Source organism: Alosa pseudoharengus, unplaced genomic scaffold (genome assembly GCF_046254945.1).
Source record: "Alosa pseudoharengus isolate Yale_2024_CS ecotype anadromous, Long Island Sound unplaced genomic scaffold, YU_APseudo_1.1 YU_APseudo_1.1_scf_1, whole genome shotgun sequence".
Taxonomy (NCBI): domain Eukaryota; kingdom Metazoa; phylum Chordata; class Actinopteri; order Clupeiformes; family Clupeidae; genus Alosa; species Alosa pseudoharengus.
This window is the reverse complement of record NW_027468564.1, coordinates 38,048,229-38,072,467: the sequence shown is the minus strand read 5'-3', so window position 1 is coordinate 38,072,467 and position 24,239 is coordinate 38,048,229. Positions and strand designations below refer to the sequence as shown.

The window sequence follows — 24,239 nt, the reverse complement described above, 5'->3', positions numbered from 1 at the left end:
TAGCGAGTATAGAGAGAAGGATGCGGTGATTAACCGTGTCAAAGGCAGCCGATAAGTCAAGCAGAATGAGTACTGATGACCGAGCGGTCGCCCTGGCTTCTTTTAAGGCTTCTGTTACAGACAGCAGAGCCGTTTCGGTAGAGTGGCCGCTTTTGAACCCAGACTGATTTGGATCCAGAAGGTTGTTCTGTGAAAGGAAGTCAGAGACCTGTTTGGAGACTGCTCGTTCAATGCCTTTGGATAGGAAAGGCAGGAGTGAGACAGGGCGGTAGTTCTCGACTTGAGCAGGGTTGAGAGAAGCTTTCTTAAGTAACGGTGTTACCCGGGCCATTTTGAACGCTGTTGGAGGTTAGCGAGGCATTGATCACATGTGTGATAGCTGGAGCGATGGTCGGGCTGATGGATTGAAGTAGGCTCGTGGGTATAGGGTCCAGCGAGCATGTGGTAGGACGGCTGCATGTCAGGAGTCTAGATACTTCACTCTCGGAGAGAGGCGCGAATGCTGAAAAGGATGTTCCAGCAGTTCCTAGAGGTTGTAGGAGTGCGGTATCAGAGTCAGATGCGTTGAGTGGGCATGTAGAGAATTGACTGCTGATTGCCACTTTGTTTGTAAAAAATGAGGCGAGGGTATCTGCAGTAAGGATGGATGGAGGAGGAGGCAGCTGAGGGTTGAGTAGCGATTTGAAGGTTGAGAAAAGTTTTCGAGTGTCTGTAGCGCTGTTGATTTTGTCATTGTAGAAAGCCGTCTTAGCAGCAGTGATGCTGGCTGAGAAGGAGGTCAGGAGTGTCTGGTAGTTTTTGAGGTCGTCAATTAGTTTGGATTTGTGCCATTTCCTCTCCGCGGCTCTGAGTTTGGTGCACTGCGATCGGAGGGTATCATTTAGCCATGGATGAGAGTGTTTGGATCGAGCTGGCCTTGTGGTAAGAGGGCACAGCTCGTCTAGACACGAGGTCAGTGTGGAGCAGGGCGAGTCTGTGGCCTCATTAACCTCCAGAGAGGAGAAGGTGTTGAGTGGAGGTAGACCGGAGGCAACCACAGAGGAGAAGTGCGTTGGAGACAGGTTCCGGATGTTGTGGCGGAACGTGACCATCGGCTGAGGAGCCGGAGGCTGTTCTGTCAGGCTGACGTTGAACTGGATGAAGAAGTGGTCAGAAAGATGGAGAGGCGTCACCATGAGGGTGTCTGTGCTGCAGTTCCGAGTGAAGATCAAGTCAAGCTCTTTGCCAGCTTTGTGAGTCGGTGGGCTTTGAACCAGTTTGAGGTCAAAGGAGTGGATCAGGGCCAAAAAGTCCGCTGAGCCTGGGGCATCTAAGTGGATGTTCATATCACCGAGGACGAGAAGCAGACAGTCATGCTCAGGGATGGAGGACAGCAGAGTGTCAAGTTCGTCCATAAAGTCGCCTAGTTGGCCTGGAGGGCGGTAGATGACCAGCACGTAGAGTTTTGCTGGGGCGATCACTGTGATGGCATGGAATTCAAATGAGACATATTTGTTTGAAGGCAGTAGCGGGGTGAATTTCCATTTGTTGGAGATCAGCAGGCCCGTCCCGCCTCCTCGTCCAGATGGGCGAGGGGTGTGGGATAGTGTAAGGTTAGTGGAGAGTGCAGCCGGGGTGGCAGTGTTCTCTGGTTTGATCCAAGTCTCAGTGAGAGCAAGGAGAGCAAACATGTCCTTAAAACAACCCTTAACGTTTGTTTTCAAAACTGTGCAACTCACCGAATGGTTAGTGGTCCGTGGCGTAGTACAAGTGTTGGTACGGCGTGAAAATGGCATAGGCGCCCAAGCTGTAAGGATCCGCACTCCAGCGTTTCACCACCACACCGGTGCAGAGAGACCTGACGTCGGTGGTGTTGTGGATCAGTGCCAAATCTCTCAGGGTCAGCTCTTTGAGGTCCTCGTCGCTCGCGCCCAGGAAGAGAAGAGACTCATCAGACCAGGTGTAGGAAGCCAGGAGGACGCCGATCTTGTTGTTTCCTGGGAAACTGTGACTGGGGTAGTAGATGTAACGAGAGGGCCGGTCTGTGATGCTCTTTTCCTCCACGCGCTGTCATAGTGGACTGACCTCAGGGCTTCCATCTTTGGGATGGACAGAGGTGGATCGAAGGCCATGTAAAGGGCTGCTTTGGCTGTGGTTGTGACAAGGGCAAAGTCGGCATGAAGGTCAGGCTGCTTATCGTTCTGAAATGAGACAATGACCCCGTCTTCTGACTGGCTGATACGTTTGACCGTGGCGTTCAGGGAAATGGGGACACAAATTTTTTCTGCCAAAGCTTTGGGAAGCAGGTCCGCCCCACCTGTCACTTCATAGTACCTTCAAAACAAAAACCAATAAACCAATAGAATATAACAGTAGTTACTTATTGCATGCACTCTTGCCAAACACTCAATGAATCAGCAGAGGCTTAACCAAACGTATGCATAATATAAGTTTATGTTTACGTCGTCTTGCCGAAAGCCTGTTTTATTGGTCACACACTACTATACACTATTTATTATGCCATTGATGTGAATAGCCTATATGAATATCAATATGAATGTAATTATGATGGTATACCAGACATGTTTGCCATTGATATTTGCATCTGCAGAACAATTATATGAAGAGCACTTTTCCAAAATGCTATAAATCCATTTTTGAAAACATTAATAAGTCATGTTATGTAATTGTGTATTTCAGGTAATATCAATAATGGTGCAGTTGTATTGTTTTGATTGAGTAAAGATAAATTAAATAACAATAACCCAATTACAGTTCCACTGAAATTAGTTGGAAAACAACATTTTAAAAAATGATTTATGAAAATGCATGCATTAAAATGGTAGATATAGGGCAATTCCACGCAAAAGTGTCACATCCATAACGCCAACTAAATACCATGGCCTTGTGTTATGGATGTGACTGTTTTGTGTGGAATTACCCTATAGCATCTTATCTAACGTGAGGGCACTGAGGAACAAAGTCGATGAACTACATGCTGCCACACAACGTGGCTGAATAATACATTGAATGATGATAGTATCTCCCTTCCGGGGTTTGGGTCACCAATAAGACTAGACAGAGACCAGCAAGCCACTGGGAAATCGATTGGTGGCGGTCTCTGTATGTATATTAACACACAGTGGTGCAAACACCATTTCATCAGACACACTGTAAATTCCCCAAACTTAGAACTTCTCTCCGTTTCCCTTAGGCCCACTTACTTGCCACGGGAGTTTGGGCAGCTCTTTGTGTGCTTGGTTTACATCCCCCCCGATGCAAATTACAAAGTGGCTGCAGAGGCTATACACCAACACATACAAGATTTGGAGACAGCCTCCCCAGATACCCCAAAGCTCATTCTAGGCGACTTTAATGGATGCTCCATGTCAACGGCATTGCCCCATTATCAGTTATAATATATATATATATGTTACATGCGCCACGCACGGTTCAAAAACCATTGATCTGTGCTATGGCAATATAAGAAATGCCTACCGAGCTATCAACAAACCACCAATAGGGGAATCAGACCATAATACTGTCTACTTATTGCCCTCGTACAGCCAGAGACTTAAAAAAGAGAAGCCCAAAGTAAGATCAGTGCCTGTATGGGATCCCGGCAGTTTGACAGCTCTGCAAGGCTGTTTTGAATGCACACTGGGACTGGGAGGTCTTTGATTGCGAGGACTTGGACAATCATGTTGAGACAGTTACAGCCTACATCAACTTTTGCGTGGATAGTCTGATCCCTACGAAAAAAGTAAAAATGTTTGCCAAACCAAAAAAACCAAAACCATGGATCACAAGTGATATTAAGAAACTGCTGGTGGAAAAGGAGCGGGCGTTTAAAGCAAAAGATCGTAGCAGGGGGAAATTTATACAAAGGGAGATACAGGAGAAAATTAATCATAGCAAGGAATATATAAATCAAATGTAGAACAATTGCTGATGAATATTGACTCACGGATAGCGTGGAGAGGAATTTATACTATTATTGGACAAAGCAACCAGACACAAATCCCTGTACACACAGTTGAAGAGGCAAATGCCTTGAACAGACACTTCGCTAGGTGGGAGAGGAATCTGCAGGCTATACCAAAGTGGCTAGAAAGGTGCAACAGAATGCGCATCAATCAGCGTCAGCAGCAGGGAAGTCGAGCGGGTGTTTTCTCTGGTCAAACCCCGTAAAGCGGCTGGCCCGGACAACCTGCTGAGTATGGTTCTCAGGACGTGTCACGAACAACTCAGCCATGTTTTCTCTGACTTGTTCCAAAGGTCATTGGATACACATACGGTACCGAAAATTTGGAAAACGGCTGAAATCCTGCCTCTGCCAAAAATATCCAAACCGTCTGATCCAAACGATTTTAGGCCAGAGGCTCTTACCTCTGTAGCAATCAAGTGTTTGGAGCGGATCGTTTTGACCCACTTAAAAAACCAAACAGTAACTCAAATGGACAAACTCCAGTTCGCATATAGACAGAAAAGGGGTGTTGAAGATGCAATTACTACTATGCTAAATGGAATATACAAACACTTGGAACTACCTTCATCATATGTACGAATCTTGTTTGCTGATTTTTCCTCAGCTTTTAACACCATCCAATCACACATTTCAATTGAGAATTTGAGAACAATGGGAGTAAACCATTCTCTTCTGAAATGGATTTTTTATTTTTTAACTGACAGAGCCCAATATGTTAAGGCAGGTAATAGTCAGTCATCCATCATTACTATAAATAGGGGTGTTCCCCAAGGGAGTGTCCTATCGCCCCTATTATATATACTGTACACTAATGACTGTGTGAGCCACACCCCTGGCTGTTCTTTTATTAAGTTTGCTGATGATACTGCCATAGTGGGTTTGTTAACAGGTGATGAGACAGGCTACAGACAGGAAATAGACCAGTTTTATGAATGGTGTAATGTAAATTCCTTGATTTTAGAAAAGACAAAAGAAATGGTAATTAATTTTAGGAAAAGGCCCCCACTTAAACCAGTCTCTGTAAATGGGAGTGATATTGACATGGTAGAAGAATATAAGTACTTAGGTACTATAATTGACAATAAGCTCACATGGAAGGCAAACACTCTAGCAAGATACACAAAGGCACAACAAAGATTTTATTTCTTAAGAAAACTGCGTCGCTTTAATGATGATACAGCGATTTTGAGGCTGTTTTATTTAACTTTTATACTGAGTGTTGTGACCTTTGCAATTCAGTGTTGGGGGGGTGGTCTTTCTGTTCAAAACAGGAATATGATAGACAGAATTACAAAACTAGGCAGGAAAATAACTGGATCAGAAGTGAAAAGTATTTCTGACGAATACACCATTAATTTGGCTGTGAAGATACTAGATGATCCATCCCACTCCCTCTTCTCTGAGTACTCTCCTCTTCCCTCAGGACTCCGCTATAGAATGCCACATGCAAAAACAAACAGAGCTATTACATCTTTTGTGCCAAGGAGCATCCAGTTGTTAAATAGGTTGAATTCAGACAGGTTGATACCATCCTAAAGCATGCATACACACTTTTTTAATATTGTATGTTTTTTGGATTTGTTTGTCATTCTATGCATCAATGTGTGAGTCTGTAAGTGTCATTCTATGTATCAATGTGTGAGTCTGTATAAGTGTTGTCTAGCTCTGTGTAACTTATGGCTCCCAAATGCAAGACAAATTCCCCCTTGGGGCAATAAAGGTTTCATTCATTCATTCATTCATTTTGGAAAAGAGCTCTTCATATGTACCAGCTAAGCTCTGGCACATGATGGCTTAATGGTAACTGATGCATTAAACACATAAACAAAGGTGAGCTACGTGAACGGTTGCTTCACCAACAAGAACATGTTGCATGCTATGCATTGAGCCACTGAATTACTAAGTACTTAGTTGACCAGGGATAAGTCCAAGTACTGCGCTAACAGAGCACATTGAACTCATGAGTACATTGTAGAGTTAGGGTTTGGATTAGGGTTTGGTTTGAAGTATTGCTTGAAGAACTGCTTAGGCTAGTCGATACAGTTTGCTCAGAAGGTTACTGTTATAGGGTATAGTCATGAGTACAGTTAGAGTTAGGGTTTGGATTAGGGTTAGAGATCATGATTAGGGTGAGGGTTCATGTGTCATGACAGTGTCATGTCACTATTATGTCGATACTGTCAAGTAAAGTGTTACCAAAAAACCTTTACCAGAATCCTGCTCGTCAGACTCATTTGGAAAAAAGTGTGTTTGTGTGTATAAGTATATATACTGTTTTGATCCCGTGACGGAAATTTGGTCTCTGCATTTATCCCAATCCGTGAATTAGTGAAACACACTCAGCACACAGTGAGGTGAAGCACACACTAATCCCGGCCCAGTGAGCTGCCTGCAACAACAGCGGCGCTCGGGGAGCAGTGAGGGGTTAGGTGCCTTGCTCAAGCATGCATGCATGCATCTGTTAGCGTGCTGGGGGATTGAGTGAGGGGATGGGTGGATCTAGGAAGAACGATTTAGCATATATGTGGCATATACATACAATATGGTTTGTACATAATGCATACAATTTTATACTTACAATATATTGACACCGGATGAAAGTGGAGAGAGCAAACTTTTGAAGTATTGCTTGAAGAACTGCTTAGGCTAGTCGATACAGTTTGCTCAGAAGGTTACTGTTATAGGGTATAGTCAGGTGACTGCAGACCCTTATATTCGTTTTTTTTAAACAAACCTTTCAAAAATGTTGGGTCACCCTCAGTCGAAAACAGATCCATGTCCAAATATTGGATTTCTCCTTTTTAATAAAATTAGACACAAAGTACAACATACTCACCTAGTGTCCATTTCACAGCACCAGGCTCCATTTGGTTTCTCTTCGTTTTTTCTTTCCTGGTATGAAGAGGAAGAGGAGGAATACCAGAAAAAATAAAAATGGCCAAAGTGCTTCTCTGACCCTTGCGTCTGACCAACATAGGCCTATTACAGGAGTGTCACACAGAGTGCCTTGACTATGTGTCATATATATTATTATGACCGCCGCGCAGCGAAGCGGCGGTCATATAGGTTTAGTCAGATTTTTTTTTTTTTTTTCTTTTTCGCATGCCCAAATTTCTGTCAATGAGTCCCGGGACACTGAAAGACCGGGGTAGACGAAACTTGGTGGGCATGTAACCCCATATGGATAGCATGGAACCATCGTTTTTCGTTTTGATCTGTAGCCCCCCCGCTGGACTGCACCCCCCGAAAGGAGGGTAGGGCAGACACAGTTTTCTGTGAATATCTCGAGAACCGTAAGGTTTAGGAGGACCATTTTTTTTTGTATGTTGATCTCAAGGGGCCATGTCAACCCATTCCATAACCACTCATTTCATGTATAGCGCCACCTAGTTAAACACAAAAAAGTAAAAATGAGGTGTTGTAATCGCAGGTATCTGTGACCTAACATAGTCAAAACTGCACGAAATTGGAAGTGTAGGATCATTATGACACCCTCTGAATGCACGCCAAGTTTCGTGGAATTCCGTTCATGGGGGGCCACACAATAAATTAATTTATGTTACTATACACCAACTGGCCTGTAGGTGGCCGGAGACAGTTTTCTGTGAATATCTCGAGAACCGCAGGGCCTAGGAGGTCCACCTTTTTTTTGTATGTTGATCTCAAGGGGCCATGTCAACCCATCCCATTACCACTTATTTCATGTATAGCGCCACCTAGTTAAAAATTAAAAAGCAAAAAATTAGGTGTTTTCATCACAATATCTCTGGCTGACATGGTCAAAACTGCACGAAATTGAAAGTGTAGGATCATTATGACACCCTCCGAATGCATGCCAAGTTTTGTGTACTTTCGTTCACGCTGGACTGGACCCCCCGAAAGGAGGGTAGGCCAAACACAGTTCTCTGTGAATATCTTGAGAACTGTAGGGCCTATGATGACCATTTTTTCCGTATAGTTGCCTCCAGGGGTCATGTTAACCCAGTTCATGTGCACACATGTGCACAAACAGATACACACACACACACACATTCACAGTAATCATGACACATACTCACACAGTAGACATATGTACGCTTCCATGCACAGGCACATACGCAGGCACGCACACACAGACACACACACACACACACACACACACACACTCACACACACACACACACCCACACACATAACATAAACATAACACAAACAATCAAGAATTTCTCATAATTATGAACAGGCAAGATGGAGGTGGGGTTGTATAAAATGAATTTTACATGTGAAATCTATGAACTAATCATGTTTTGGTACTTGTTGTCTAGCAGATACCAGTGAGAATTGAGTGTGGATAATGCAATTTAGTGAGACAGTTAGAATCATATAGGCCTTTCAGCGTGATTTCTTTTTGTGGAAAAAATGTGCTGGACTGGGCGGCGGTCATATTTTGTACCGCTCTGCGGTACATCTAGTTCATATAGCTGAGTAAATTGACAATTTACTTGTGAGAAACAGTGGGCCTCACATTTATTTATTTGTGAAATTAACTCTTACCCTCCCTGTATCCTGTTCATGTTATCTGTACTGTGCTTTCTTTCTTTTATTTTTTTCTCAGTACATACTTATGTTCTATATTTATTACCCTCCTTTCGGGGGGTCCAGTACAGCGGGGGGGCTACAGATCAAAACGAAAAATGATGGTTCCATGCTATCCATGTGGAGTTACATGCCCACCAAGTTTCGTGTACCCCGGTCTTTCAGTGTCCCGGGAATCCTTGTTGGTGTACGGTAGAGGGTGACAATTTTTCGGGACTCCCGCGGGTCACGGTATTCCCGCGGGTTTCCCGCAGTACGGGAGTAAATTTCACTGTTGGTAACGTGATTGGGACGGGACAGGAAATAATAAACGGGAGCTGGCGGGAAGCCAGAGATTATTAACTTAAAAAATGACGCTGCAATGCAGTGAGTGCGCCCAAAGACGTGAGGCATTTCGTTTTAGAAAAGAGAACCAATTACAACCCACAATACGTTTGTTGTTGATTGGTAGCCTATCAGAGCAAGACAAGCAGCTGCCCTGTTCACAATCAATCAGCTTCAGCGATAGGCCCTAAGGCAAAATGGATGCAAAGAAACAGTTACAGGCGAAAGTATCAGCAAAGGACAACTCTATTCAATTGCACGAGCTGTCCGGGAAAGCGATTCTCGTTGAGTTTAATGTGTCATGCAATGTTGGGGCATGACACCTTGACGATCGCATTCCTCAATATATGTATCGCATAACCCTGGCGGAACACAAAAAATTGTTTTGTTTACTCATAGCAACGTTGCTATGCTTCGCTGGTTTAACGTGATGAGAACGGTGCAAACTTAACTGATGGGATGAGATCTAACTATGAAATGATTTAAGCATAGCCTACAGCAAAGTACTGTAAAATATGTAATTTTAATATAGCCCAAAATGATCGGCTATTAAAGAAAAGTTAGACAAGGCTTTCTGCCCTACCAAAATGTATGGTCACCGCACGCTACTGTAGCCTAACAGTCGGATAACTTTAGACATCAACATAGGGAGCGGGACGGGATTCGGGAGTCTTTCTCTCGGGATTTTGCGGGACAGAATTTTTTTGGGGGGGCTGTCACGTGATCGGGATATGACGGGAGTATTTGTGCGGGCTCGGGATGGGACGGGAGTGAAAATTGCTTCCCGTGTCACCCTCTAGTGTACGGTCACTAAATGTACACATAAATTATTTTATTGTAAGGCCCCCCATGAACGAAAGTTCACAAAACTTGGCATGCATTCGGAGGGTGTCATAATGATCCTACACTTTCAATTTCGTGCAGTTTTGACCATGTCAGCCAGAGATATTGTGATGAAAACACCTAATTTTTTGCTTTTTAATTTTTAACTAGGTGGCGCTATACATGAAATAAGTGGTAATGGGATGGGTTGGCATGGCCCCTTGAGATCAACATACAAAAAAAAGGTGGACCTCCTAGGCCCTACAGTTCTCGAGATATTCACAGAAAACTGTCTCCGGCCACCTACAGGCCAGTTGGTGTATAGTAACATAAATTAATTTATTGTGTGGCCCCCCATGAACGGAATTCCACGAAACTTGGTGTGCATTCAGAGGGTGTCATAATGATCCTACACTTCCAATTTCGTGCAGTTTTGACTATGTTAGGTCACAGATACCTGCGATTACAACACCTCATTTTTACTTTTTTGTGTTTAACTAGGTGGCGCTATACATGAAATGAGTGGTTATGGAATGGGTTGACATGGCCCCTTGAGATCAACATACAAAAAAAAATGGTCCTCCTAAACCTTACGGTTCTCGAGATATTCACAGAAAACTGTGTCTGCCCTACCCTCCTTTCGGGGGGTGCAGTCCAGCGGGGGGGCTACAGATCAAAACGAAAAACAATGGTTCCATGCTATTCATATGGGGTTACATGCCCACCAAGTTTCGTCTACCCCGGTCTTTCAGTGTCCCGGGAATCATTGACGGAAATTTGGACATGCGAAAAAGAAAAAAAAAAGAAAAAGAAAAAAAAATCTGACTAAACCTATATGACCGCCGCTTCGGTCATAATAAATGTGTGTAGCTCTTACCGTTTGTAGATCGTAGAGGACCAGATCCGGGAAATGCACTGGACTTAAATTATTACATGGGCTCTTATATCATGGGATACAGATAACACTATATCTATTTATTATGACCACCGCGCAGCGAAGCGGCGGTCATATAGGTTTAGTCAGTTTTTTTTTTTTCTTTTTCGCATGCCCAAATTTCCGTCAATGATTCCCGGGACACTGAAAATAACTTAAAGAAAAAGGATGTTGCATGGAGTTGGACAGAAGACTGCCAGAGAAGCTGGGAGAGCCTGAAACAAGCACTCCAGTCCCCTCCAGTCCTTGCTCACCCAGATCTGGAAAAACCCTTTAAGGTCTCCACTGATGCCAGTAATGTAGGCCTGGGTGCCGTGTTGACCCATGTTGATGGTGAGCATGTGATTGCTTTTGCATCACGCCTACTGAACGCAGCTGAACGAAACTACTCTGTTTCAGAGAAGGAGTGTCTGGCCGTTGTCTGGGTGGTGGAAAAGTGGCAACATTTCCTGGAAGGGGTGCAATTTGAAGTTGTGACTGACCACGCAGCTCTGTCCTGGGTCTTCAATACTCCAAAAACATCCTCTCGCCTCACACGCTGGGCCCTCCGACTCCAGCCTTTCACGTTCACTGTCCAGTACAGGAAGGGGACCTTGAAAGCGTTGTGCACTATGAAGGGCAGTTAGCTGAGTGCAACAGATGTGTTTTGACATGGTTAGGTCAAAAGGTCAAGCCACATAATAGATTTAAAGCATTTAAAGCATTTTTTTATATTAAAAAATATTTATAAAATCAAAGAATGGATTTTTGGGAAAAAGAAGCTTTGTGTACTATATAGAGCAGTAATCCGAGTTCACCAGATGTGTTTTGACATGGGTAGGTCAAAAGGGCAAGCCGCATAATAGATTTTAAACATTTAACATTAAAAATGTATAAAATCTAAGAGTAGGTTTTAGGGAAAAAGAAGCTTTGTGTACTAGAAAGGGCAGTAAGCCAAGTTCAGGAGATGTGTTTTAGTATGGGTAAGTCAAAAGGTGAAGCCGCATAATAGATTGAAATCTTTTATCAGCCTAAAAAATTGATAAAATCAAAACATGGGTTTTTGGACAAAAGAAGCTTTGTGTAATATAGGCAGGCCTTGTTTAAACACATTAAAGTTGGTTTGACACAAAATTGACTCCTCACCTTTCGGCGAAATTCGCCGTTTTGAATCCAAAATAGGGGACTTACATGGTTCGCACAGATCCGATGAGAAAATATTGTAGGGGGGGGGGGGGGTGGGGTATGGGGTCACAACTGAGTTTACAAATCACTCGCAGACGCGAACGCATCTTGATGCGTTGTAAGACAAGAGACCAATTAAAAACTTGTCTGATCCAGCAACGATTATGTGAATGCAGCCCCTATGCATTTAGCCTATGAAACAGTGGAAGCTAAATTTTGCCGCGGATGCGCTGGAATAGCCTCCCTGTCTGTGTGACTACAGATATATGCGTCTGAAATGTCAGCTGGAATGTGAGCCCGGCGAGGAGAGATGCTTATTGATGTCACAGGTGGGCTAGTTGAAACGTTCAACTTCTGTCAGAAAAAGACATTGAGATTGGTGTAGCAACGTAGCATAGGCTGTTGTTAAAGTTAGCGATATTGGACAGAACTATAGACATAACGAGTTCATTTGATGAAGAATACGTGCAGTTTGAGCCATCTAGATCGACAAATGGTGAAGCAAATAGGCATAGGCTACTTTATCAGTATACCAAAGGCTAATGTGAATAACTAAATAGTTGAATTAAATGCTCCTAAACTGGGCTGGTGCGTTTTGTCAAGTTCAGAGACAAAAACAGTGTTTGACATGGTAATGCCGTCTTTTAAGAAACACTCAGTGGCCTGACACACTAGCACAATGCCACAATCTGTAAGTAGCCTAGCTGCAGGTTAAAACATTTCAAACCAATTTTACAAATTAAAGCCTAGTCCAGTGTTTTTCAACCACTGTGCCGGGCAATTGTTGCATTAAATAATTTATAACCACATGCCCTCATTAATTGTATGATTGCACTATTTGTGGTATGCAGGCATTGTACAACGGGGGCCCCATATCCAGTATTCACAGAATCATCACATATCCAGTTCATAACAACAATTAAATTAGATATAGTCACCTACAAATGAAACAGAGGGCGCTTGTTTTATTGAGCAGGTCTTGCATAGAAGCCATAATAAGGCCATATCTGTGTATTATTTGAAATTTTAGGCTATGGTATGTTTATTTTTTCTTCACACAGGATGTTAGTGTACCGTGGGACATTTTATGTGTCAAAAGTGTGCCGTGGCACAAAAAAGGTTGAAAAACACTGGCCTAGTCTACCCTACCCAAGTTTATTTATTACCTGGTTTGGTCCAACAAATATTCAGACTTATTCTAATAGTCTACTATGAAGTGTCCATTAGGCCTATGAAATCTTCAGAAAACTTCAGGCACAAAGAAAGAAAGAAAACTCATGTAGATTACTGAGGAGAGGAGGGCCAGGCTGAAGCATGTTGCCAAACAGCGCAAGTGGGCCCCTTCACACTTAGGCCCAAGCCAAAGAGAAGAAATAATAAGTATTTTTTTGTAAAAATTAGTCATTTTGTAGTTTGTTTTCTTCATAAATCTCTGGTTTTAGGCAACTTCATACTCCATGGAAGCTATGCACTATTGACAACAATGTCACTCGCGCCTGTTTTGCTATGAAACGGCCATTTCCCACTTCGCGCGCCCTTCTCACCTTTTTCACCCCTGACCCGTTTTCATGCCTGCTGAATAGTTTTACGTCTAGCCCCCATCATGTTCTCATCCGTTTCTTGCCTGTCTCTCTCCTCCTCCTCCTCCCCCTGCCTGGTACTGGACTGCCCAGCCTGTGCTCTTTCTCCCCTCTCTTCTCCCTCTCTTCGACCTTCTCCTCCTCCAGCACTCTCTCCCTCAATTGTTGTAGCAGCCAATATCCAGCAACATCCAAACACATAGGCATAAGTAGGCCTATACTCACTGCATGAATTTAATAGGCTTTCCTACTAACACAAGGGAAGCTTATTTTTAGTCAAAATTGAGATACTTCCCTCCCAGGCAAGGGTCCTATAGACATCCTGGCAATACTGCAGTTCTTTGTAGCTTAAATAGCCTACTAAAGCCTTCATACTGACTTTTGGTGATAATTAGCAAATGTAGCCTATAATAATCTACACAGATGTCTATTCTGATTCTTAGGCTACATTTGCAAATGCAGTAAACTTATTTAAGTTTGCCATTAAACAATTAATCAAATCACAGCACTGGCCATTACCAGCATAAATGTTAATGTTACCGTTAATGTGGGCAAAATTGTCATACCTCCCTCATCCTCCTCACTGTTCCTCTCCCTCTGCCTCTGTTCAGGAAGAATTTTCTGATGTCCATCTCTGAATAGTTTATCAGAAGGCTATGTTTAGTTTTACAGTAGGACAGCTTCACAAACAGTATAGGCTACTTTTACAGGACTCTGTACAGTATACGTATAAATCATTATTAATTGTCCGCATGTGTGCATGCAGCCTACTGTAGCATGGTGTGTGTGTGTGAGGGATAGAGCACAAGCTGGTAGGTAAACTGTTGCTAAATTTAGGCTACAATGACGCTAAGCATTGAAAAACAGATGCTAGTTATGTGGGCAACACTCTCTAACAGCAAACAAGTTGTGAATTTGTTGTAACATTAAACAAGGGACAACTTACTCTGCTCAAAGTGATGTAACGCGCTCCAGCGGATTCCACAGTGTATGTGTGTGCAGTACAACGAAACACTCGGAAGAATCATGTGAACGATTTTCATTGGTTGTTGCGTTCAATCTTACCCAGCTACGGAGGTGCTATTTCCTGATTGGCTATTATGGCCCCTTTCTTTATTCCTTGTTTTTTTTTTATTGGCTGGTAAGTGACAGGCTCGAGTCATGACTAAAGCATGCACGGAGATGCGCTCATGAATGCCGTTTCCAGCGAGAGCCGCGCTAGAATTTTACTGGGGCACTGGAGACTTTCACTAAGGCACGTGCCCCAGTGAATAAGGTCTAGTGACGCCCCTGATATTGTGTAACGTATAGGCTAGGCTAGCCTGTTGATGTTGTTTCATAGCCTTTTGCTTGTGTGTAGTTAGGCCCACTGCTAGAATTTGACAGGAGCTCGCGATATCGCTTTAAAGTAAGCTATTTGGTCTCACACAAGCTGTCAAACACTGTCCACTCATGTGGTGCACCCCTCTGGTTTATACATCCAGTGTTTATGTTAGCTAACTGTATCTGGATGTGTTGCTATCAGAGCAAGACGTTAGAGATGGCGCATGACATGCAGTGATGCCTCGTATTAAAAAAAAAAAAAAACGCTATTTAAGCACCGAAATGAGGCACCGAAATCCACGTTGTGATTCGATGCAGTTTAGAGCCCGACCGATTTATCGGCGGGCCGATATTATCGGCCGATATTAGGCATTTTCCAAACTATCGGTATCGGCATTTATAATGGCCGATAAATGAATATTTTAAAAATAAAATAAAAACGGACGAAACACCTTTCAACCATGTCATGAGTGTTGGCGTTGTATAGTTTGTCCACCAGAGGGCACTCTACACCGTCCCTGCTGGCAACACTCGTGTATAACGCGCCACACATCCTGCAACCTGATGATCCAGCCAGAGTCGGGAGAGAACCAGTTATGAGATCATGAAGTGTGTTGGTGATTTGGTCACGAGACGTACATTGCTTGAATAACAATTAAAAGAACATCCCCATCAGTTCTCTTAACTCAAATAAGCATGACAAAATTCGTGAAAACAATGTCCAGTTTTGCTGCTGTTAAATAAGTCGAGAGTGCAGCGGAATTAGCTAGTAATTACGTTACGTTGTTACAGTGTAGTTGACTGTCTGTCCTTTTAACTTTTGACAATGTGACTGAAGATGTATTTCTTTAATAGCGTGACAGTTATAGCAGTGAGACGTATCCTCTCTCCCCGGCCTGTTATTTTGAAAGCGTATGTTTTACAATTTGCAGTATGACGTTATCCATTGCTAAATTATGGCTCATCATAGCTAACCACAAAGCTAGCTAATGCCATGAATATCAGTGGAAGACCGCTAACGTTAACATTAATGAGCTTGGAAACCACAACGAACTTATTCTGCCTAAATAAAGTAATGATTACTGTATTTATAACTAGTATATCTGTAGTTACAGTCCCTGCATTGTAAAATGTAAGTTAGACGTGCGAGGAGTGAACATTTAGACATAGAGAAAAAGTATCAAACGTAGCTTGTGCAAAACGTAACTTGTGCATAAAAGTTAGCTTTTCTTTTACACGTGCCAATGACGCCAAGTGTGCGTTTCAGACTGTCGTTCAGCCGCAGCATTAACGAGTTAGGCTACATAATGGATTTAGATCGATCACTAAATAAGGCTACATAATGGATTTAGATCACTAAATAGTAGGTTTTAGAAGGCAGGCAGCAACTGATGATTGAAAATGGTTTGATGTAGCTTGATGGAAATAATTTTAAAAGTGCAGGTAAAGGGATAAGCAAGCTGACATTGTAATTATAAGGTAGCTTATAAGGCAATAGGGACTAATTATTAGGAGTGACCTTTATCTTGTTTAATGATAATGATAGTAATAATGTCATCATTATTTTTTGTAATTATTAAGTCTTAGTTCAAAGTTATAAGCTTACCAAGGTTTTTAATACTGGTAACTTTGATTTGGTTGTTGTTGTTATTGTGTTTTTGTTCAAAAGACTAAAGTTTCACATCTTAAGTTTCTATTTTTATACATTTTATTTATCAGAACTTTAATATATTTCGATGATCCTCTGTTTCACTGTGACAATATTATTTAAAAATAAACAAGTTTGTTTTTAAAATGCATTATCATATTATTTTAGTCAATACTCATAAATAACTACAAATAACTAATGTTAGGGAAATCTGTTAATGTTTTGTTGCTCGTTTCTGAAAAAAAATATATATATCGGCCGATATATCGGAATATCGGATTTTTAAATCAACAAATATTTGTATCGGTATCGGCCTCCAAAATCCTTTATCGGTCGGGCTCTAATGCAGTTACTACCGTTTGTGTCGGCACCGGTGCCATATTAGAACCGTGTTTCGGTGCCCAACCCTAGCTGACACGGTGTCATACATTTCAATCGTCATGGTGTCATACATTTCAATCAGCCACGATTGTTGTGCTCTCATGTTGTACATTCTAAGGCTACGTTTATACGGTGACGATGATAAGAGAAGACGCAGAAGTGGCGTCTCGTCTTCATTTTTTTATTTGCGTTTAGACGAGCATTCTCAGGGGGAAATCTTTGTTTATATGAAGACGCAAGAGTATGTGATATTCGATTGGATATGCATTCCAGACCGCTGGGTGGTGGAGTGATAGAACCCCGATACGTCACTCGCAGACATTCTAATTTGACAGTTTAGATGGTTTAGCCGTTTAGACGGAGACGCAACCCGGGTCGTCTTCAAAACTCTACACTCTGGAAGGAGTCTTCAGATTTTTGCGTCTTCAAGCCCCGATGGCGGGGTCGCCGTGTAAACGAAAGGCACTTATGATAAAATATTTTGTCGTCTTCCTTCGCATTCGTTCTCGTATAAACGCCCCCTAATTTCTCACACTTCGACAAAAATTGCACAACAGTTAAACTGCACAATAAATAGAATGGGAATTCAGCATGATTCTAAAGTGAGAGGTAAAACAGGGTATTTCACATAGAGGTTATAGAATAATATTATTTACCAAGAGGTTATAGAATAATAAAACGTTGATTGCTAGTAGGCTAAATCATTGAACATTTAGCATAATAATCTTGCGGCACTTGCTACTTGGCACTTGTTACTACTGCCCCTGTGGCAGACATGCCACATGTATAACCATGCCCACAATGCAGCCAAAAGATTTTCTTTTGCTATCTTTTGTAACGTTTCTCACACAATACTTCCACAAAGACTTGATTATGTATCCAAAGGAAAGAGTTGGGTTATTCCATGCACACCAGGAGGGGGAAAAAACCCTTAAAAGGACACCCAGACAAGGGAAAATGTCTTTATAACTTCCCCTCTGGAAGTAGTTTTATTTTATTTTTTTGTGTCCAATATATAAAAAGCATACAAGTGAAAAGATTAAAAGTCAAAAAATACTAGTAAAAAATTATATAAAGAAAAGAACAATAATCTGTAAAGCAAATTCACTCAAAGTCACTTTACATGAACAAAAGGAACATGACTGGCTCTCAAACCCCCTTAAACTCTACTTATATGTGAACACCACACTATATGGTATGGTTCCCCATTCCTACTGTAGTTTCTAGTAGTTTATTTTAATTTTAAAAGTTAATTTTAAAGTTGATTATGTTGCATACATGTTATGCTCAGCAAGGTTATATTTTGAATGTATAGCACAAAATAGCAAAACAAGGTTATTTGTTTGTAAGGCTCAAAAATAGTAAAGCATAGGAAATGGCCGTCAATGGGCACCTTACCAGGTGGGCCTACAGAGCTAATTGAAATGTACTATCAGGTTCATCCAGACTATGGGCCCTCTTGACCAGTTTTATCCAAGCTAGAAAACTAATAACAACTCTGCACAGTCTCCCCTACTGTGGTCCAGCCTACCTCAGGAATGTCTGCCCTAGAGAGACCTGTACAGAATGGAGAACACAGTACAGAGAATGACTCCTTCTGAGATTGCCTATTCTGTGGAAACCTCCTGTTTTGTGGAGAACTATCCATCTGCTTTGTAAGAGCAATGGAGTAAAACAGAACTATTGTCAAATGCTGAAAAGTGCTGCTACTATTTTGTCCTTGATACATAAAAACAACAGTCCGAACAAACCTTCAACATGGCGGAACCTATACACAACACACTAATTCCAGCCAAATACCTACAGGTGCTATTAGAGGTGCACGGGGCAGAGGGAAGCGGTGAGGTAAAGCAAAACTATTGTATTGATAAGAGCACCAAGGGGAGAAGTGCATAGATAAGAGGGGAGAGGTGCATTGATAAGAGGGGAGAGGTGCATTGATAAGAGCACTAAGGGGAGAGGTGTATTGATAAGAGGGGAGAGGTGTATTGATAAGAGGGGAGAGGTGTATTGATAAGAGCACTAAGGGGAGAGGTGTATTGATAAGAGCACTAAGGGGAGAGGTGTATTGATAAGAACACTAAGGGGAGAGGTGTATTGATAAGAGGGGAGAGGTGCATTGATAAGAGGGGAGAGGTGTATTGATAAGAGCAGTAAGGGGAGAGGTGTATTGATAAGAGCACTAAGGGGAGAGGTGCATTGATAAGAGGTGAGAGGTGTATTGATAAGAGGTGAGAGGTGTATTGATAAGAGCACTAAGGGGAGAGGTGTATTGATAAGAGGGGAGAGGTGTATTGATAAGAGGGGAGAGGTGTATTGTTAAGAGGTGAGAGGTGTATTGATAAGAGGTGAGAGGTGTATTGATAAGAGCACTAAGGGGAGAGGTGCATTGATAAGAGCACTAAGGTGAGAGGTGTATTGATAAGAGGGGAGAGGTGTATTGATAAGAACACTAAGGGGAGAGGTGTATTGATAAGAGCACTAAGGGGAGAGGTGTATTGATAAGAGGTGAGAGGTGTATTGATAAGAGCACTAAGGGGAGAGGTGTATTGATAAGAGGTGAGAGGTGTATTGATAAGAGGGGAGAGGTGTATTGATAAGAACACTAAGGGGAGAGGTGTATTGATAAGAACACTAAGGGGAGAGGTGTATTGATAAGAGGGGAGAGGTGTATTGATAAGAGCACTAAGGGGAGAGGTGTATTGATAAGAACACTAAGGGGAGAGGTGTATTGATAAGAGGGGAGAGGTGCATTGATAAGAGGGGAGAGGTGTATTGATAAGAGGGGAGAGGTGTATTGATAAGAACACTAAGGGGAGAGGTGTATTGATAAGAGGTGAGAGGTGTATTGATAAGAACACTAAGGGGAGAGGTGTATTGATAAGAGCACTAAGGGGAGAGGTGTATTGATAAGAGGGGAGAGGTGTATTGATAAGAACACTAAGGGGAGAGGTGTATTGATAAGAGGTGAGAGGTGTATTGATAAGAGGGGAGAGGTGTATTGATAAGAGCACTAAGGGGAGAGGTGTATTGATAAGAGGGGAGAGGTGTATTGATAATAGGGGAGAGGTGTATTGATAAGAGCTCTAAGGGGAGAGGTGCATTGATAAGAGGTGAGAGGTGTATTGATAAGAGGGGAGAGGTGTATTGATAAGAGCACTAAGGGGAGAGGTGTATTGATAAGAACACTAAGGGGAGAGGTGTATTGATAAGAGGGGAGAGGTGTATTGATAAGAGCACTAAGGGGAGAGGTGCATTGATAAGAGGGGAGAGGTGTATTGATAAGAGCACTAAGGGGAGAGGTGCATTAATAAGAGGTGAGAGGTGTATTGATAAGAGGTGAGAGGTGTATTGATAAGAGGTGAGAGGTGTATTGATAAGAGCACTAAGGGGAGAGGTGCATTGATAAGAGGTGAGAGGTGTATTGATAAGAGGGGAGAGGTGTATTGATAAGAGCACTAAGGTGAGAGGTGTATTGATAAGAGGGAAGAGGTGTATTGATAAGAGGGGAGAGGTGTATTGATAAGAGCACTAAGGGGAGAGGTATATTGATAAGAGCACTAAGGGGAGAGGTGTATTGATAAGAGGTGAGAGGTGTATTGATAAGAGCACTAAGGGGAGAGGTGTATTGATAAGAGCACTAAGGGGAGAGGTGCATTGATAAGAGCACTAAGGGGAGAGGTGTATTGATAAGAGGGGAGAGGTATATTGATAAGAGGTGAGAGGTGTATTGATAAGAGCACTAAGGGGAGAGGTGCATTGATAAGAGGTGAGAGGTGTATTGATAAGAGGTGAGAGGTGTATTGATAAGAGGTGAGAGGTGTATTGATAAGAGCACTAAGGGGAGAGGTGTATTGATAAGAGGGGAGAGGTGTATTGATAAGAGGGGAGAGGTGTATTGATAAGAGGTGAGAGGTGTATTGATAAGAGGTGAGAGGTGTATTGATAACAGCACTAAGGGGAGAGGTGCATTGATAAGAGCACTAAGGGGAGAGGTGTATTGATAAGAGGTGAGAGGTGTATTGATAAGAGGGGAGAGGTGTATTGATAAGAGCACTAAGGGGAGAGGTGTATTGATAAGAGGTGAGAGGTGTATTGATAAGAACACTAAGGGGAGAGGTGTATTGATAAGAGGTGAGAGGTGTATTGATAAGAGGGGAGAGGTGTATTGATAAGAACACTAAGGGGAGAGGTGTATTGATAAGAGGGGAGAGGTGTATTGATAAGAGCACTAAGGGGAGAGGTGTATTGATAAGAACACTAAGGGGAGAGGTGTATTGATAAGAGGGGAGAGGTGCATTGATAAGAGGGGAGAGGTGTATTGATAAGAGGGGAGAGGTGTGTTGATAAGAACACTAAGGGGAGAGGTGTATTGATAAGAGGTGAGAGGTGTATTGATAAGAACACTAAGGGGAGAGGTGTATTGATAAGAGCACTAAGGGGAGAGGTGTATTGATAAGAGGGGAGAGGTGTATTGATAAGAACACTAAGGGGAGAGGTGTATTGATAAGAGGTGAGAGGTGTATTGATAAGAGGGGAGAGGTGTATTGATAAGAGCACTAAGGGGAGAGGTGTATTGATAAGAGGGGAGAGGTGTATTGATAAGAGGGGAGAGGTGTATTGATAAGAGGGGAGAGGTGTATTGATAATAGGGGAGAGGTGTATTGATAAGAGCTCTAAGGGGAGAGGTGCATTGATAAGAGGTGAGAGGTGTATTGATAAGAGGGGAGAGGTGTATTGATAAGAGCACTAAGGGGAGAGGTGTATTGATAAGAACACTAAGGGGAGAGGTGTATTGATAAGAGGGGAGAGGTGTATTGATAAGAGCACTAAGGGGAGAGGTGCATTGATAAGAGGTGAGAGGTGTATTGATAAGAGGTGAGAGGTGTATTGATAAGAGGTGAGAGGTGTATTGATAAGAGGTGAGAGGTGTATTGATAAGAGCACTAAGGGGAGAGGTGCATTGATAAGAGGGGAGAGGTGTATTGATAAGAGCACTAAGGGGAGAGGTGCATTGATAAGAGGTGAGAGGTGTATTGATAAGAGGTGAGAGGTGTATTGATAAGAGGTGAGAGGTGTATTGATAAGAGGTGAGAGGTGTATTGATAAGAGCACTAAGGGGAGAGGTGCATTGATAAGAGGTGAGAGGTGTATTGATAAGAGGGGATAGGTGTATTGATAAGAGCACTAAGGTGAGAGGTGTATTGATAAGAGGGAAGAGGTGTATTGATAAGAGGGGAGAGGTGTATTGATAAGAACACTAAGGGGAGAGGTGTATTGATAAGAGGGGAGAGGTGCATTGATAAGAGGGGAGAGGTGTATTGATAAGAGGGGAGAGGTGTGTTGATAAGAACACTAAGGGGAGAGGTGTATTGATAAGAGGTGAGAGGTGTATTGATAAGAACACTAAGGGGAGAGGTGTATTGATAAGAGCACTAAGGGGAGAGGTGTATTGATAAGAGGGGAGAGGTGTATTGATAAGAACACTAAGGGGAGAGGTGTATTGATAAGAGGTGAGAGGTGTATTGATAAGAGGGGAGAGGTGTATTGATAAGAGCACTAAGGGGAGAGGTGTATTGATAAGAGGGGAGAGGTGTATTGATAAGAGGGGAGAGGTGTATTGATAAGAGGGGAGAGGTGTATTGATAATAGGGGAGAGGTGTATTGATAAGAGCTCTAAGGGGAGAGGTGCATTGATAAGAGGTGAGAGGTGTATTGATAAGAGGGGAGAGGTGTATTGATAAGAGCACTAAGGGGAGAGGTGTATTGATAAGAACACTAAGGGGAGAGGTGTATTGATAAGAGGGGAGAGGTGTATTGATAAGAGCACTAAGGGGAGAGGTGCATTGATAAGAGGTGAGAGGTGTATTGATAAGAGGTGAGAGGTGTATTGATAAGAGGTGAGAGGTGTATTGATAAGAGGTGAGAGGTGTATTGATAAGAGCACTAAGGGGAGAGGTGCATTGATAAGAGGGGAGAGGTGTATTGATAAGAGCACTAAGGGGAGAGGTGCATTGATAAGAGGTGAGAGGTGTATTGATAAGAGGTGAGAGGTGTATTGATAAGAGGTGAGAGGTGTATTGATAAGAGGTGAGAGGTGTATTGATAAGAGCACTAAGGGGAGAGGTGCATTGATAAGAGGTGAGAGGTGTATTGATAAGAGGGGATAGGTGTATTGATAAGAGCACTAAGGTGAGAGGTGTATTGATAAGAGGGAAGAGGTGTATTGATAAGAGGGGAGAGGTGTATTGATAAGAGCACTAAGGGGAGAGGTATATTGATAAGAGCACTAAGGGGAGAGGTGTATTGATAAGAGGTGAGAGGTGTATTGATAAGAGCACTAAGGGGAGAGGTGTATTGATAAGAGCACTAAGGGGAGAGGTGCATTGATAAGAGCACTAAGGGGAGAGGTGTATTGATAAGAGGGGAGAGGTATATTGATAAGAGGGGAGAGGTGCATTGATAAGAGCACTAAGGGGAGAGGTGTATTGATAAGAGGTGAGAGGTGTATTGATAAGAGGTGAGAGGTGTATTGATAAGAGGTGAGAGGTGTATTGATAAGAGCACTAAGGGGAGAGGTGCATTGATAAGAGGTGAGAGGTGTATTGATAAGAGGGGAGAGGTGTATTGATAAGAGCACTAAGGTGAGAGGTGTATTGATAAGAACACTAAGGGGAGAGGTGTATTGATAAGAGGGGAGAGGTGTATTGATAAGAGCACTAAGGGGAGAGGTGCATTGATAAGAGGGGAGAGGTGTATTGATAAGAGCACTAAGGGGAGAGGTGCATTGATAAGAGGTGAGAGGTGTATTGATAAGAGGTGAGAGGTGTATTGATAAGAGGTGAGAGGTGTATTGATAAGAGCACTAAGGGGAGAGGTGCATTGATAAGAGGTGAGAGGTGTATTGATAAGAGGGGAGAGGTGTATTGATAAGAGCACTAAGGTGAGAGGTGTATTGATAAGAGGGAAGAGGTGTATTGATAAGAGCACTATGGGGAGAGGTATATTGATAAGAGCACTAAGGGGAGAGGTGTATTGATAAGAGGTGAGAGGTGTATTGATAAGAGCACTAAGGGGAGAGGTGTATTGATAAGAGCACTAAGGGGAGAGGTGCATTGATAAGAGCACTAAGGGGAGAGGTGTATTGATAAGAGGGGAGAGGTATATTGATAAGAGGGGAGAGGTGCATTGATAAGAGCACTAAGGGGAGAGGTGTATTGATAAGAGGGGAGAGGTGTATTGATAAGAGGGGAGAGGTGCATTGATAAGAGCACTAAGGGGAGAGGTGTATTGATAAGAGCACTAAGGGGAGAGGTGTATTGATAAGAGCATTGATAAGAGGGGAGAGGTGTATTGATAAGAGGGGAGAGGTGTATTGATAAGAGGGGAGAGGTGCATTGATAAGAGCACTAAGGGGAGAGGTGTATTGATAAGAGGGGAGAGGTGTATTGATAAGAGGTGAGAGGTGTATTGATAAGAGCACTAAGGGGAGAGGTGTATTGATAAGAGGGGAGAGGTGTA

The 24,239-nt window shown here is 42.6% G+C and overlaps 1 long non-coding RNA gene across 33 annotated transcripts; it reads left to right on the top strand.

The window, feature by feature from the left end:
• Positions 1-17,696: 17,696 nt before the first annotated feature.
• LOC143127368 (uncharacterized) lies at positions 17,697-24,225 on the top strand. Of its 33 annotated transcripts, none has more exons than XR_012987626.1 (11): positions 17,697-18,832; positions 19,103-19,277; positions 19,460-19,692; positions 19,890-20,020; positions 20,313-20,567; positions 21,407-21,428; positions 21,480-21,866; positions 21,962-22,056; positions 22,137-23,318; positions 23,370-23,500; positions 23,771-24,150. It is a non-coding gene; the product is annotated as an uncharacterized LOC143127368 (long non-coding RNA). The 33 variants fall into 33 exon arrangements; XR_012987599.1 differs by adding an exon at positions 20,984-21,056 and having other exon boundaries at positions 20,313-20,801; positions 21,239-21,866; XR_012987602.1 differs by adding an exon at positions 24,184-24,225 and having other exon boundaries at positions 20,313-21,866; positions 23,771-24,110.
• The last annotated feature ends 14 nt before the right edge of the window (positions 24,226-24,239 follow it).